At 36.9% G+C, this 13,607-nt stretch overlaps 1 long non-coding RNA gene across 1 annotated transcript; it reads right to left on the bottom strand.

The window, feature by feature from the left end:
- Positions 1 to 677: 677 nt before the first annotated feature.
- On the bottom strand, positions 678 to 4,225 carry LOC105499723 (uncharacterized). The gene is made up of 3 exons (XR_011623299.1): positions 3,950 to 4,225; positions 3,585 to 3,724; positions 678 to 1,294 (listed from the first exon to the last, which is right to left on the bottom strand). It is a non-coding gene; the product is annotated as an uncharacterized lncRNA (long non-coding RNA).
- Positions 4,226 to 13,607: the final 9,382 nt, after the last annotated feature.

The following is a 13,607-nucleotide window of genomic DNA, read 5'->3' as shown; positions in this document are numbered from 1 at the left end:
GCCAGCAGGTGTTTATAGCTGTTAACTGCAAAAAGTTTCATGATTCTGTTGATTGGATTGTTTAAAAATATTATTTTTAATATCATCATGTAAAATTCCTGACCAAGAACTTTGGCTAGGATGACTTTAACTTATTCTCTTATGCTCTTCCTCAATCATATTCATTTAAGTAATTTAAAATATTTCATCATATGCTAAATTTTCCCTAAAATATTGTAAAAATAAAACTGTTATTTTAAAAGAGTCTACCAAATACCTTTTTGTATCCCATGATAACTTAAAACATAGAAATAATTCCTAATGTTAGAATACATCCATCCATTGTATTGGGGAGTATTATAATTTCTAGAGGATTTAGTGATTACCACTGATGAACACCCTGTGATTTAGCTTGGATATGCCATATGATTTTGAAGGTAGTTGAAATGCTCTAATAGGCAAAAAATATCAGCTCAATAGTAAGTTAGCTTTTTAACATTATTTATAAAAAATAGTCCATCCCTTAGGGCTGCTGCTGTGTCCTTCCATAAAAAATGTTCATACTACAATATCATTTAATATTTTTATTGAGAACATTTATGATAGTGACCTTTTTAAAACAAATAAATATTAGAGTTCAAGGTTCCAGATATAAGAAGGAACAAGTTTTTACTTCCTCCTAATTTCAAAATCACAGAACTTAGTACATTTTATTACTTTGGGACAACTTGTTTTGAGGCAGAGGAATTATTATTATCTAATGCTGTAACTCCTATTACATAAAACTACCAATTTGATAACTTTCGGAGTTTATTTTGGGGAGAGAAGATCTTGAATGGCAGGACTGAGACTGAGTCTCTTCTCAACATTTGCATCTTTTACAATGCAATTGGTTACAAAAAATGGAAACTTACTCTAATTTGCTTAAGCAAAAGTTATGAATTATTAGAAAGGTATGTAGGGTCACAGAGGCAATGAGCAGCTGAGAACCAGGCCTGGCATCAAGATAGATTCTTACAGCCAAAAAGCCAGAAGCACGTGTATTTTTTTTTTTTAGCAGAAACAGACCAGGTCTTCTGAGGCTTTAGGACATAGTCTCCTCTGCAGCCTTGAAAGAATTCTTGCTGTTTTTCATTCTTTGTAATCTTCACTTCAGAGACAAAGATCTGGTTTGGGGCATCCGATGAGCTGATGCAAAGTCACATGTATACACACTGCCTACGGGGACAGAGCAGGAGAAGTTCTCACCCTGCTGGGGTTGGTAGCGAGAGGCAGACCATTGCCTTTCAACAAGACGACATGCAGTAGGAAGCTCCTGCCAAACAGGAAAGAAGGCTGAAAACCTATCCACTAAAACAAGATACCCAAACTTACAAATGACCATTTCTCCATTTAAAAAAATACATATATATGTATATATATACACACACACATGTATATACATTTATATATAAATTAAGTGTGTGTGTGTATATGTATATATACATGTTAAAGGAAATTAAAATGGAGACTAAGCCTGAAGAAACCCTTAGTGAGCCAAGCCAATTATGTCTCCTGACTGGCCTAAACCTTGCTTGATTTGCAAACGTAAGCAAAACTTAACTTGATCTATTTCTAGTAAGCACCTATATTAAGGAAAAACAGAACTTAAGTTCAACCAGTCAGAATCCACCAGTAAACTTATGTAAGTATATATAACTGGAGGCTTTTCAATGGGATAGACCAAATAAGGCAACTGTATAACTATAACCAATCAATATTTTCTTTGCTGTGTTCTTTCTGAGAAAACCTACCCCTTGCATTCACCATTGTGCTTCAGTTTACCTTTTTAACACATAGAAATATAGATGTATATTTTATATACACATTTCAGAAGATATAAAATTTCTTGGAAAAAATAAAAAGCCTGTTTTTCTGATTTTTCATGTTATGATTCTGATGTACCATAATCAATATGCTATGATTCTTTTTCTCGACTGTTCCAAGCCATAATATTCTGCAGAAAAACTTTCTGACTGCTGGTTTCCTTGAGTTCTATAAAATGAATCAGTGTGTTCACTATAAGCATTTTATATATATGTGCACACACACACACACACACACACATCTATGTATTTTAAAAATAAAATCATCTGATATTCAGGAAAAAAGCACAATTATTCCATTATTGCTCTTCCCAAACTGAAAGAGTGAGGGGAAGCTAGAGTTGTTTATTTTAATATGGAAAGGGTAGACTGATGCTGTCACAGGTGCTATGGGATCTGTACCATATACGTGACCCTGATGTCCCGAGAAAGCTCCACAACATGCTTCCATCAACCCTCTCTTGGTCAGGGGTCTGCTCACTCCAGGAAGACACTCTGCGGACAGAGCTAACCTTTCCCAGCTGTGCCTTGATCTCTGACTCCTTTCATTCAGCACCTCGCCAGGAGGAGCCAGGAGGAGGCTCCGGGGTTTACAGCAGCTCTGGCCACAGGGGTCCTGGCTAATTAGATTTCTACTCTCTGTTGATTTTCAAATGGTATAGTTTAAAGTTCTGGTACAAAGTGACAGTTTCTCATACTAGTGCTGCATCTCAGAAGGAGAACCAGAATCTCTAGTCTACCATAAAAGTTATAAAATGTGAATTAAATTGTAATTAGAGACGAGGACAAAGTAGGAGACACTATGTAATTTTGGATAGTAACCAGTTGATAGACAGAAAGAAACACAGACTTACAAATAACCACAAAATGTTTTTAAAGATAACCAAACTCCAGAGCTGTAAAGTCTTACTAATAAAAATAATCTTTCCATTTTCTTTTTATTTAATTAAAAATCTATATTTCAGAGAACTTAATATTACTATGTTTACAATTTTGGAATCATTTCTAAAGCTCTACTATTTACAAAGTAAAGACTAATGCTAATATATTGTATTTGGATTACAACAGTTACAAATGTATTTCTCAATTACGTTTGTTTCTGTCTGCAAATATAGGGTCATGCTTAAATTCAATCTCTTCGTCACCCCAACTCACAGTTTTTAATGACAATCTAAGTAATCCACAGAATTTATAGAAATTTTCTTTTTGGTCTTTGTTAATATTTAAATATTTTATAAAAATGTAAAAGAATAACATTTAGCCCAGTTCTCATGGTTATGAGTTACCATTCTAAAATGGTAATCAATCTAAAACTCTTTGGCCTATACGAGTTGCAGTACAATAACACAAAGTTTTTTAGTGTTTAGAGATGTATCAAAGAAAACTCATTTGAGAAGCAAAGTTGGCTCAAATCCTTCACAGATGTAGTCAGAGCGACTTCAAAACAAAAGTAGAAAATGCATACATCCAATGTGATACAGGCATATTTTAGCTGTAATCGAAGCCTGACTTTCCTGTCCCTTTGGAAGGTCTGAGTCTTTGCAGGATTGGGTTAGGAGACAGGACACCTGCTTTTCATTTGAGAGTTGACAGGTCATCAAACATTAGTGGTTTTTGCTTAGTTCTTGACATTCTTTTCTCTATTCCAATTTTATATCCCTTCTATGCTCTTCACTGTAAATTAATTTTCAGCCAAACGTCCAAACTAGGTTTTACTTTAAGAACCATCTTGTGTCTTACCTTGCTGTCTTCATCTTTTTCTCTGTTGTTATTCTATTGTCCTTTCTCTATCCCTCAGTTTTGGTGAGTCACTCACTGCCCCCCACTTTCTTGCTGAGCAACCCCAACAAATGCAGTCAGTTTTCAGCATCTGCTCTTAACTACAAAGAAGAAAAATAAAATTCAAAACAAACCTCATTATTTATAAGCGGAGATGTAAGACGAAAACTCTTCTGTTGCTTTTATATTCACAGGTACTCTGTATCTGACACAGAAGCAGATTTTATATCCTTTAAACGAAGGGAGACTAACAGGAAATAGTTCTAACCAGGTACAGAATGACCAACTTCTGCCCACTGTGGTAGTTACACAGAGAGAGTACTCACATTGCTGAAAAATTATTTTCCCAGAGTTTTTTGATAATGAAATACATTTCATCCTTTCTATTGCAACCTCCACCATTAAATTCCAAAAACTTCACCACAATGATTAGGCAGAGGGTGGGTATATCTGCTTTCTCTTGACACATCATGAAAAAGTTCAATTTTTTTTTTTTGTTTAATTTTTTTCTTTCTTTTTTTCCTCTGCCTTCACATCACTGGATCTCAGAGAGGTTATATTGCCTCAAGTACTTCTGGAAAAATGACAAATAGACAAACACATCGAAAAGTGACAAATAAACACATGGAAAAATGACAAATAAACAAACACATGGAAATAAAGTTAGCCATAGTAGTGGGAGGATGTTCTGATTAAAGAAATAGAAATTTGATTCTAGGACTCTTTACTCCTTCAGTTTGAGCTTGCCTCCAGAAATAATGAAATGACCTCTTTCTCTTTTTTTTTTTTTTTTTTTTTTTTTTTGAGACGGAGTCTCGCTCTGTCACCCAGGCTGGAGTGCAGTGGCCGGATATCAGCTCACTGCAAGCTCCGCCTCCCGGGTTTACGCCATTCTCCTGCCTCAGCCTCCCGAGTAGCTGGGACTACAGGCGCCCGCCACCTCGCCCAGCTAAGTTTTTGTATTTTTAGTAGAGACGGGGTTTCACTGTGTTAGCCAGGATGGTCTCGATCTCCTGACCTCGTGATCCGCCCGTCTCGGCCTCCCAAAGTGCTGGGATTACAGGCTTGAGCCACCGCGCCCGGCCTTTCTCTTTTTTAAATTAATGTTTTTAGTTCACTTATCTGAGACAGGGATCACTTCACAGCTTGGGTGAATTGTGCCAGCATTGTTGGGTGAAGGGAATGGGCTTCCATGCCTGGTCAGCAGGGTTTCTGCAGCCTCTGCCGCATCAGAGTAGTCCCCAGGGCTGAGGGATGGACACTAGTCATTCTGCAGGTTGTGGTGTGAGGTGGGATGTTCTTTACCAAAGATTCTTGGGAAACAAAAATCAGTGACAAGGTTCCTAAGATGGACTTTCCCAGCTTTTCTTGGGATAAGCCTCTTGGTAGCCACTAAGTAGAGATGGGAGCATCTAACTTCCCGGGAACCTTCCCTACTGGCTTGAGGCATGCACCCAGATAAAGGGAAGATCAGAACAATCTGGTTCAGGCTCATTATTGAGAGGAGTTTCCAGAAATCTGTAGAGACACAAGGTACACTGTATTGGCATCAGCTATGTAATTATTTGTGTATAATTCATTCCACAGTTATTTATTGCATATTACCAAGGTAGTAGCTTTTAAGTTTGTCTTTTATCATGACCAGAGAAAAGTGATAAGGTGTACATTTTACATGGCAACACAATCACAGTTATGACTGAAGCAAATTTTTACAAAACAATAACCTTATCTCTTATACTCATATTTTGTATTCTCTTCTCTATATTATTAAAAATAAATAATGGTCAAACGCAATCTTTTACCATGACCCACCCGCTAATGGATTGTGTGATCTAGGTTGAAAAACACCCTGCTAAAAGGCAGACAGTGTATTAGATGCTGGGCTTATAAATATGAATTACAGATGATTCTAATCCTTAAAAACTCAGAGTTAAACTCAGAGAATAATAAAACGCCATTGGAGAAAATTGTTTGGGTACTTACCTTGGGAGGGGCAGTAGGCCAGTAGATGGAGAAAGGCTTTCTGAAGGAAGAGCCACCAGAACTGAGCGTTGAATGGTCAGTCAAGTGAATCGTGAGGAGGAGGGTCATGGAGTTTCATAATCAAACAGCACGTGCAAAAGCACAAAGTGTGAGCAGCTTGATGTGCACGGAGAGGTATGAGAGGAGGACACTTGGAGAAATGAAGCTGGTCCCAATGTCATCACAAGAGTCCTTAAAGGTAGAAGCTGGGAGCAGAGGTGGTCAGGGGGATGCAGGGTGAGAACATGATCTATTATTTCTGACTCTGAAATGGAGGAAGGGCCCCATGAGCAAATGTGGGTGGCTTCCAGAAAACCAAAAACATGAAGAAACAGCTTATGGAAGGATTGCAGTCCTGCTGACACATTGATTTTAGCCCACTAAGACCTATGTCAGACTTCTGCCCTACAAAACTAGGATATAAATTTGTGTTGTTTTTAAGACACTAAGTTTGCAGTAATTTGCTGTGGAAGCAATGCAAAACTGGTAGAGTTGGCAAAGTTATTTTGTTGGGGTAGGTTGCAAAAAAGGTGACAAGGCAAGTCTAATTCATCATGGCCTGCTCTCAGAGCCCTCTCTCAGGATGTTCTAGCTGCAATCCTTAATTAGCCTAACTCTTTCGTTATGTTGTACAGGCACTGACTCACTCAAACCAAACTTATTAAACAAATTTGACAGGTTTTATAACCTACTTCTGCATTAAAATTGCTTCTTTTCCCATACTAATTTGTATATCTTTAAAAGTGGGCATTAAGATACCTCTCTCAATGTCAAGGTTTATCTACTAAAACTTATCATCATCATATTACAGTTGTGCATCAAAAATAGAATACTCTTTAAAGATCACAAACTACATTTAAACATTCAGTTAAAAATAATGTCTAAGTCAGCTCATAAAGTGAACTATTTAGTGGCCAAATACAAAAGCTTGGCAGTATATAAAATCAAACAGATTGTCAATAAACTTTCTTTTGCACTTAATTATTTTATACAGTGATAACATTACAATTCAGTCTAATCTTGCTTGAAAATAAAATGCAAATTTAAATTCACATGTTAAGTCCACCATATTATCTCCTTCTTATTCAACTTTAGTAGAAGCCAAATGTAGGAATTCAAATATATACATTAATTTAACTGTCATCTTAAAATCGTACAGCTTGACAAACAGCAGTCACTTCTACATGCCTTATGGTAGGTAGTGTTACTTCATAAAAAATTCTGAGACATTTTCATTTCCTCTAATAAAAGCATTATATGACAAGAAATATAAACAAGCAAATGCTTTAACAATGACTTTTGTATTTTATTTTAGTGATTGGATAATTAATTTTGAGCAAATAATCAGAACTTCAGTTTTCTCATATTGTTTCAATATGTATGTAGATGAGTCATGCAACAATTTCCCTGAAAATTCTGGAGCACCCTAACTGTCATGTCCATTCCACATCAGCTACAGTTCCAAGGGAAAATCCATGAACTTAACCATCACCAGGAAACACTCTACCTTGAAAATCACAAATGTAACTTTCCACTTTTTGAGTATAATTTTCCATTCTTCAGTCTTACTCCAACTCCCCTCACATACCTGCTTTTCAATCTAAAAGAGACCCCTATTCCCTGTTACTTTCTTTTATCCCAGCCTATTAATGCTTAATTCTCTCTCTCTCTCTCTCTCTCTGTGTGTGTGTGTGTGTGTGTGTGTGTGTGTGTCCTACCCACCAGTAAATCCCAGCACTTCTTCAGCTTACAGAGACAGAGAGCTAAAATGACTCAGCCATATAGACTAGTCCCACAAATTCTTATCTGTAATCCTGGTGGTAACCTTTCTGTTATTCATGGTGGATTCACCTATGCTGCCATAACAAATAAATCTCCAAATCTCAGTAACCTAAAACAATAAGGCTTATTTTCTGCTCATGTTGTACTCCGATAACACTTGATAACCCTCTTCCAACTTACAGCGATTCCACTCTGGAACACATCGCCTTTAAGAGTTTCATAGCCAGGAGCAAGAGAGTATGGAGTAGACGTACCCCTTGTAAACTGTCTTATATTAGATATGACACATCACTTCAGTTTAGATAAGACCAGATACAGGAATGCCCAGGCAATGTAGAGGACAAGGTAGACGATGTTTGCTGAACACTAACAGTGTCTACCGCACATGCTTAGCCCAACTCTATTTTCCTCAATGTGTATTTCCAATTTTCACCACTTTTCTCAAAGCCTTAAGTCAACTTCTATCCCTTGCCATTCTCTGTAGATTGACCCTTTCTTCTTCCATGAGAACCTTGAATGTTTAGATGTAATCTCCCTTCACTTTACAATCCCATTCTTCTCTTATCACTTCTTTTCCACCCCCTTGCCTTATCTACCTTCACTTTTTCTCATCAAGACAATGCTCCCCAATTTCTTTACTGATTCTCTACCTTTAGACTACCTTTCCCGCCCCCCTCCCAACCAGGATCATTTCTTCAGCTCATGAGCATGGATTTTATAGCCTAAATATTTATTTAATCTCCTACCTACTTCCTCTTCTCATCTGAACTTCTTCCAGTTCTGAATTCTTACACCCATGATACAATTGCAAACTAGCTTTTGCTCTCATTTGTTTTTTGAAATTTGGCTTGATGAGATTCAAATACAAAGGATATTTCCACTCTACCTTTTTTCACTTATCTACTGTATTTGACTCTGATAATTCATATCTAGTTTTGAAAACTTTCTTTAACTTACATTAATAAAGGATATACTCTTGAGCCGGTTCCTATCTTTGCTCCCCACCCCATTCTTCTTAATGTGTTTTTCTTCACCTGCCTTTTAAATGTTGATATTCCCGGAGGGTTCATCCTCAACAGCTGATCTTTTCATATTGCACACTCTCTGGAGAAACTGGCCCAATTTCATATTCTCTAAGACCAACAGTAGGAAAATCGCTCTAAAATCTATTTTCCTAGTCAAGATCACTTAAATGACTTTAAGACTTTATATCCAATTCATGTTTTACCATTCCAGTCTGAAAGTGTACTTCCTCAACACTATCATTCAATGCATGATTTTTTCTTAAAGCCTGCATTTCAGTTGATGACGACGTATTTCACCCTGTCACCAACGGAAAAATCCTTGTCAGTACCTTCTTCCAGATCACCAATGGAGGCCTCTACCTCCTCTATCATCTACCCAATGACCAATCAATGACAATGGCCTGTTAATATCACTTCGTGTATATTTCTTAGATCTATCTGAAACCATTCCTCATCTTACTCTATAGTTCAGATCGCTTCCAGTTGTCAATTTACTTCAGCCATAGTCTCCTAAATGATCTTCCTCTTTCTAGTCCTGCCTTCCTAAACCTATTTTGCATATTCACAACCTCAGGTCATGTTACTCTGTTGCTTAAAATTCTTCAATGACTTCTGGCTACCTAAAATATAAATTTCAAATGCCTGAGTAGAAAATATAAAAACGTATTTTATTTGGTCTTTGGCTGCCAGCCCAGCTTCTCCTCTTTCCTATGTTGTATGTTGTATTCTCACAACATTGAGCTATTGGAAGAGCAGGAACACACCATGCTGTTTCCTCTGTGCTTTTGTTCATGCTGCTCCTTTCCCTAGATGTACCTTCTTGCTTTCTCACCTGCCTAGGTTCTCCTGTCCTCCTTCCCAGTCTTCACACGAGTGGCACTAGTCTGCAGGGTTCATTGCTCATGTGCCTCCTAAAAGACTTCTGATAAACCATGTATTTCTTCAAACATTTTCAATTTGATATCTTAAAGTTTTTAATCATATGATTAAGAAGTTAGATATAATTTTTACTGTTGTGTAAATATTGTATCAATTTTACAGAGCAGGAGCTAGCAAACTAGCTGACTTCCTGATTTGGTCAGCCAAATCAGGCCCACCACATTTTTGTAAATAAAGTTTTATTGAAAGACAGCAATATTAATCCATTTGTATATTTTCTCTGGCTACTTTTGTGCTACAGCAGCAGACTTTAGTAGTTACTACAGAGACTGTGTGGCCCACAAAATCGAAAATATTTGTTATTAAGTCCTTTACAGAAAACATTTGCGAAACCCTTTTTCAGAGTAAAACTTTTACTCCACTATTTAAAATGTATCCATTCAATACAATCCATACACCACAATGTGTCAAAGATACCATTATTTATTATAAAAATCAATGAACAAGCTCTTTCATGGCCAGAAATTATATGTAGCCAGTTTTCTCTATGAGTTAAATTTCCATTTCATTTCATCGCTTGTATTGGTCAAGGGACTCCAGAGAAAGAAAACTAATAGAAGATATGTGTATACAATGAGGTCGTTATAAAGAATTGGCTCATGTAATTATGCAGGATGGTAAATTCAAAATCCACAGACCCGATGTCATATACAAGCTTGAACTCAAAGGCCAGCCAACTGCTGTAGAGCCAAGAAGACCTATATTGCAGTTTGAAGGTCTTCAGGCCCTCAGGCGAGAGATTTCTCTCTTACTGAGGGAAAAGAGTAGGGTCAGCCTTTGGTTCTATGCAGGCCAGCTCATGTTAAGGGGGAGCAATCTGCTTTATTTAGTCTATCGATTTAAATGTTAATCTCATCCAAGAACATCCTCATACAAACACTCAGGAAAAATTTTGACTAAATATCTATAGGGGAAACCCATGACCCAGTCACATTGATACATATAATTAGCAATCACACTACCTAATATTAACCTAATGTATTTTATGTTTAAAATCTTTTTTTTTCTTTTTTTTGAGATGAAGTCTTGCTCTGTCACCCAGGTTGGAGTGCAGTGGCACGTTCTCAGCTCACTGCAACCTCCACCTCCCAGGTTCAAGCGATTCTCCTTCCTCAGCCTCCTGAGAAGCTGGGATTACAGGTACCTGCCACCACGCCCAGCTAATTTTTTAAATTCTTAGTAGAGATGGGGTTTCACCCTATTGGTCTTGAACTCCTGACCTCAGGTGATCCTCACACCTTGACCTCCCAAAGTGCTGGGATTAGAGGCATGAGCCACTGTGCCTGGCCTAAAATCTTTTGCAGACAACCTTATCATACTTCTCTGTAGTTAAAAACATATGTATATTAATGTTTTCAGTTAACCTTCTTCCAATCATTATGCTCTGTTGTAAATTTCTTTGGGATTGAGATATTATTACAATAATTACTTCTACAAAATAGATAAAAATAGATAGATTATTAAATACAAAATCTAAAATTTTATTAGGAATCTATGTCCTAGTAACATGGACATCTGCTTATTCTTCAAACAGTTCAAACAAATATGTAGATTAATAGTACTTAATGCAAGACTGGGAAAGGGTTCTTTCTGTATCAATTGTAGTACTACTTTTCTTTTTATTTTACTTTAAGTTCTGGGATACCTGTGCAGAACGTGCAGGTTTGTTACATAGGTATACATGTGCCATGGTGGTTTGCTGCACCCATCAACCCATCATCTGGGTTTTAAGCCCCATGTGCATTAGGTATTTGTCCTAATGCTCTCCCTCCACTTACCCCCAACACCCCAACAGGCCTTGGTGTGTGATATTCCCCTCCTTGTGTCCATGTTTTCTCATTGTTCAACTCCCACTTATGAGTGAGAACATGCAGTGTTTGGTTTTCTGTTCCTGTGTTAGTTTGCTGAGAATGGTGGTTACCACCTTCATCCATGTCCCTGCAAAGAAAATGAATTCATTATTTTGTAAGGACACATAGTATTCCATGGTGTGTATGTGCCACATTTTCTTTATCCACTCTATCATTGATGGGCATTTGAGTTGGTTCCAAGTCTTTGCCATTGTGAGTAGTGCTACAATAAACATACATGTGCATGTGTCTTTATAGTAGAATGATTTGCAATCTTTTGAGTGTATACCCAGTAATAGGATTGCTGGGTCAAATGGTATTTCTGGTTCTAGATCTTTGAGGAATCGCCACACTGTCTTCCACAATGGTTGAACTAATTTACAGTCACGCAAACAGTGTAAAAGCATTTCTATTTCTCCACAGCTTCGCCAGCATCTGTTGTTTCCTGAGTTTTTAACGATTGCCATTATAATTGACGTGAGATAGTATCTCATTTTGGTTTTGATTTACATTTCTTTAATGACACTTTGGGAAGTGTCTGTTCATAGCCTTTGTCTACTTTTTATTTTTTTTTCTTGTAAATTTGTTTAAGTTCCTTATAGATTCTGGATATTAGCCCTTTGTCAGATGGATAGATTGCAAAAATTTCTCCCATTGTTTAGGTTGCCTGTTTACTCTGATGATAGTTTATTTTGCTGTGCAGAAACTCTTTGCTTTAATTAAATCCCATTTGTAAATTTTGACTTTTGTTGCAATTTCTTTGGTGTTTTAGTCATGAAGTCTTTGCCCATGCCTATGTACTGACTGGTATTGTCAAGGTTTTCTTCTAGGGTTTTTATGATTTTTGGAGCCCCAAAACTCCTTAAGCTGATAAGCAACTTCAGCAAAGTCTCAGGATACAAAATCAATGTGCAAAATCAGAAGCATTCCTATATACCAATAATAGACAAGCAAAGAGCCAATTCATGTGTGCACTCCCATTCACAATTGCTGCAAAGAGAATAAAATACCTAGGAATCCAACTTACAAGAGAGGTGAGGAAGCTCTTCAAGGAGAACTACAAACCACTGCTCAAGGAAATAAAAGAGGACACAAACGAATGGAAAAAGATTCCATGCTCACGGATAGGAAGAATCAATATAATGAAAATGACCATACTGCCCAAAGTAATTTATAGATTCAGTGCTATTCCCATCAAGCTACCATTGACTTTCTTCACAGAATTAGAAAAAAAAAAAAACTACTTTAAATTTCATATGGAACCAAAAAAGAGCCTGTATAGCCAAGACAATCCTAAGCAAAAAGAACAAAGCTGGAGGCATCACGCTACCTGACTTCAAACTATATTGAAAGGTTACAGTAAGCAAAACAGCATGGTGCTGGTACCAAAGCAGATATATAGACCAATGGAACAGGACAGAGACCTCAGAAATAACACCACATGTCTACAACAATCTGATCTTCCACAAATCTGACAAAAACAAGCAATGGGGAAAGGATTTCCTATTTAATTATAATAAATGGTGCTAGGAAAACTGGCTAGCCATATGCAGAAAACAGAAACTGGACCCCTTCCTTACACCTTATACAAAAAATTAACTCAAGATGGATTAAAGGGTTAAACGTAAAACCTACTTTTCATTTTTATAAGTGTGAATAATAACGAATCTTGTTTTAACATAGTAATTTCACTTGATTTTTTGTCATATACCTTCATATCATCTTTTGGTCGACATCTTGATTAGGTCTTCTAACCCTTTGAAATCAAAGACTGGAAAGCTGCCTGCATGTAATAGACTTACTTGGATTGTGCCTGGTATTACCATGTAAAATAAGCCAGCATATGTGTCTGCCTTTCCTATTGGTTTGTGAGTTCTCTAGAGGACAGGAACAAGGTGGTATCAATTCTTGATTCCACAGTGCTACATAACATTTGTCACATAATAGGTGTAATTTAATAAAAATAAAATAAATGAATATATTGTAGTTTGGTTTATAGTCATTTTTTCATTTCCAAAAGTAAATAAATAGTAAGTCTAGCATGAGGAATAAGTAAATTAGGTGGCTGCCGACATTTAATTAAATAATAGATTTTCCTCAAGTTTTATGTTTATATGAATTTTCTTTTTTAAACAAAGAATTGGTTACACAGCTGTGGGATGGGCTAAGAAAATCTGAAGTCCACAGGGGAGACAGCCAGGAAGGAAAGATAGTGAAAAGGCTAGAGTTCCATGGCATGAGCTGAAGCTTTTTGACCACGGGCAGCAGCTAGTCAGTAAAGAAGATGGGGAAAAAGAGGAGCAATTGTACACCAGTCACTATTAGAGTCCCTCAGGTCAGGGAAAATCTAAGCCTGCTTTTAAAAG

This window comes from Macaca nemestrina, chromosome 5, assembly GCF_043159975.1.
Source record: "Macaca nemestrina isolate mMacNem1 chromosome 5, mMacNem.hap1, whole genome shotgun sequence".
In the NCBI taxonomy this organism is placed as follows: domain Eukaryota; kingdom Metazoa; phylum Chordata; class Mammalia; order Primates; family Cercopithecidae; genus Macaca; species Macaca nemestrina.
The sequence above is the reverse complement of the archived record's forward strand: the minus strand, read 5'-3'. Positions and strand labels throughout refer to the sequence as shown.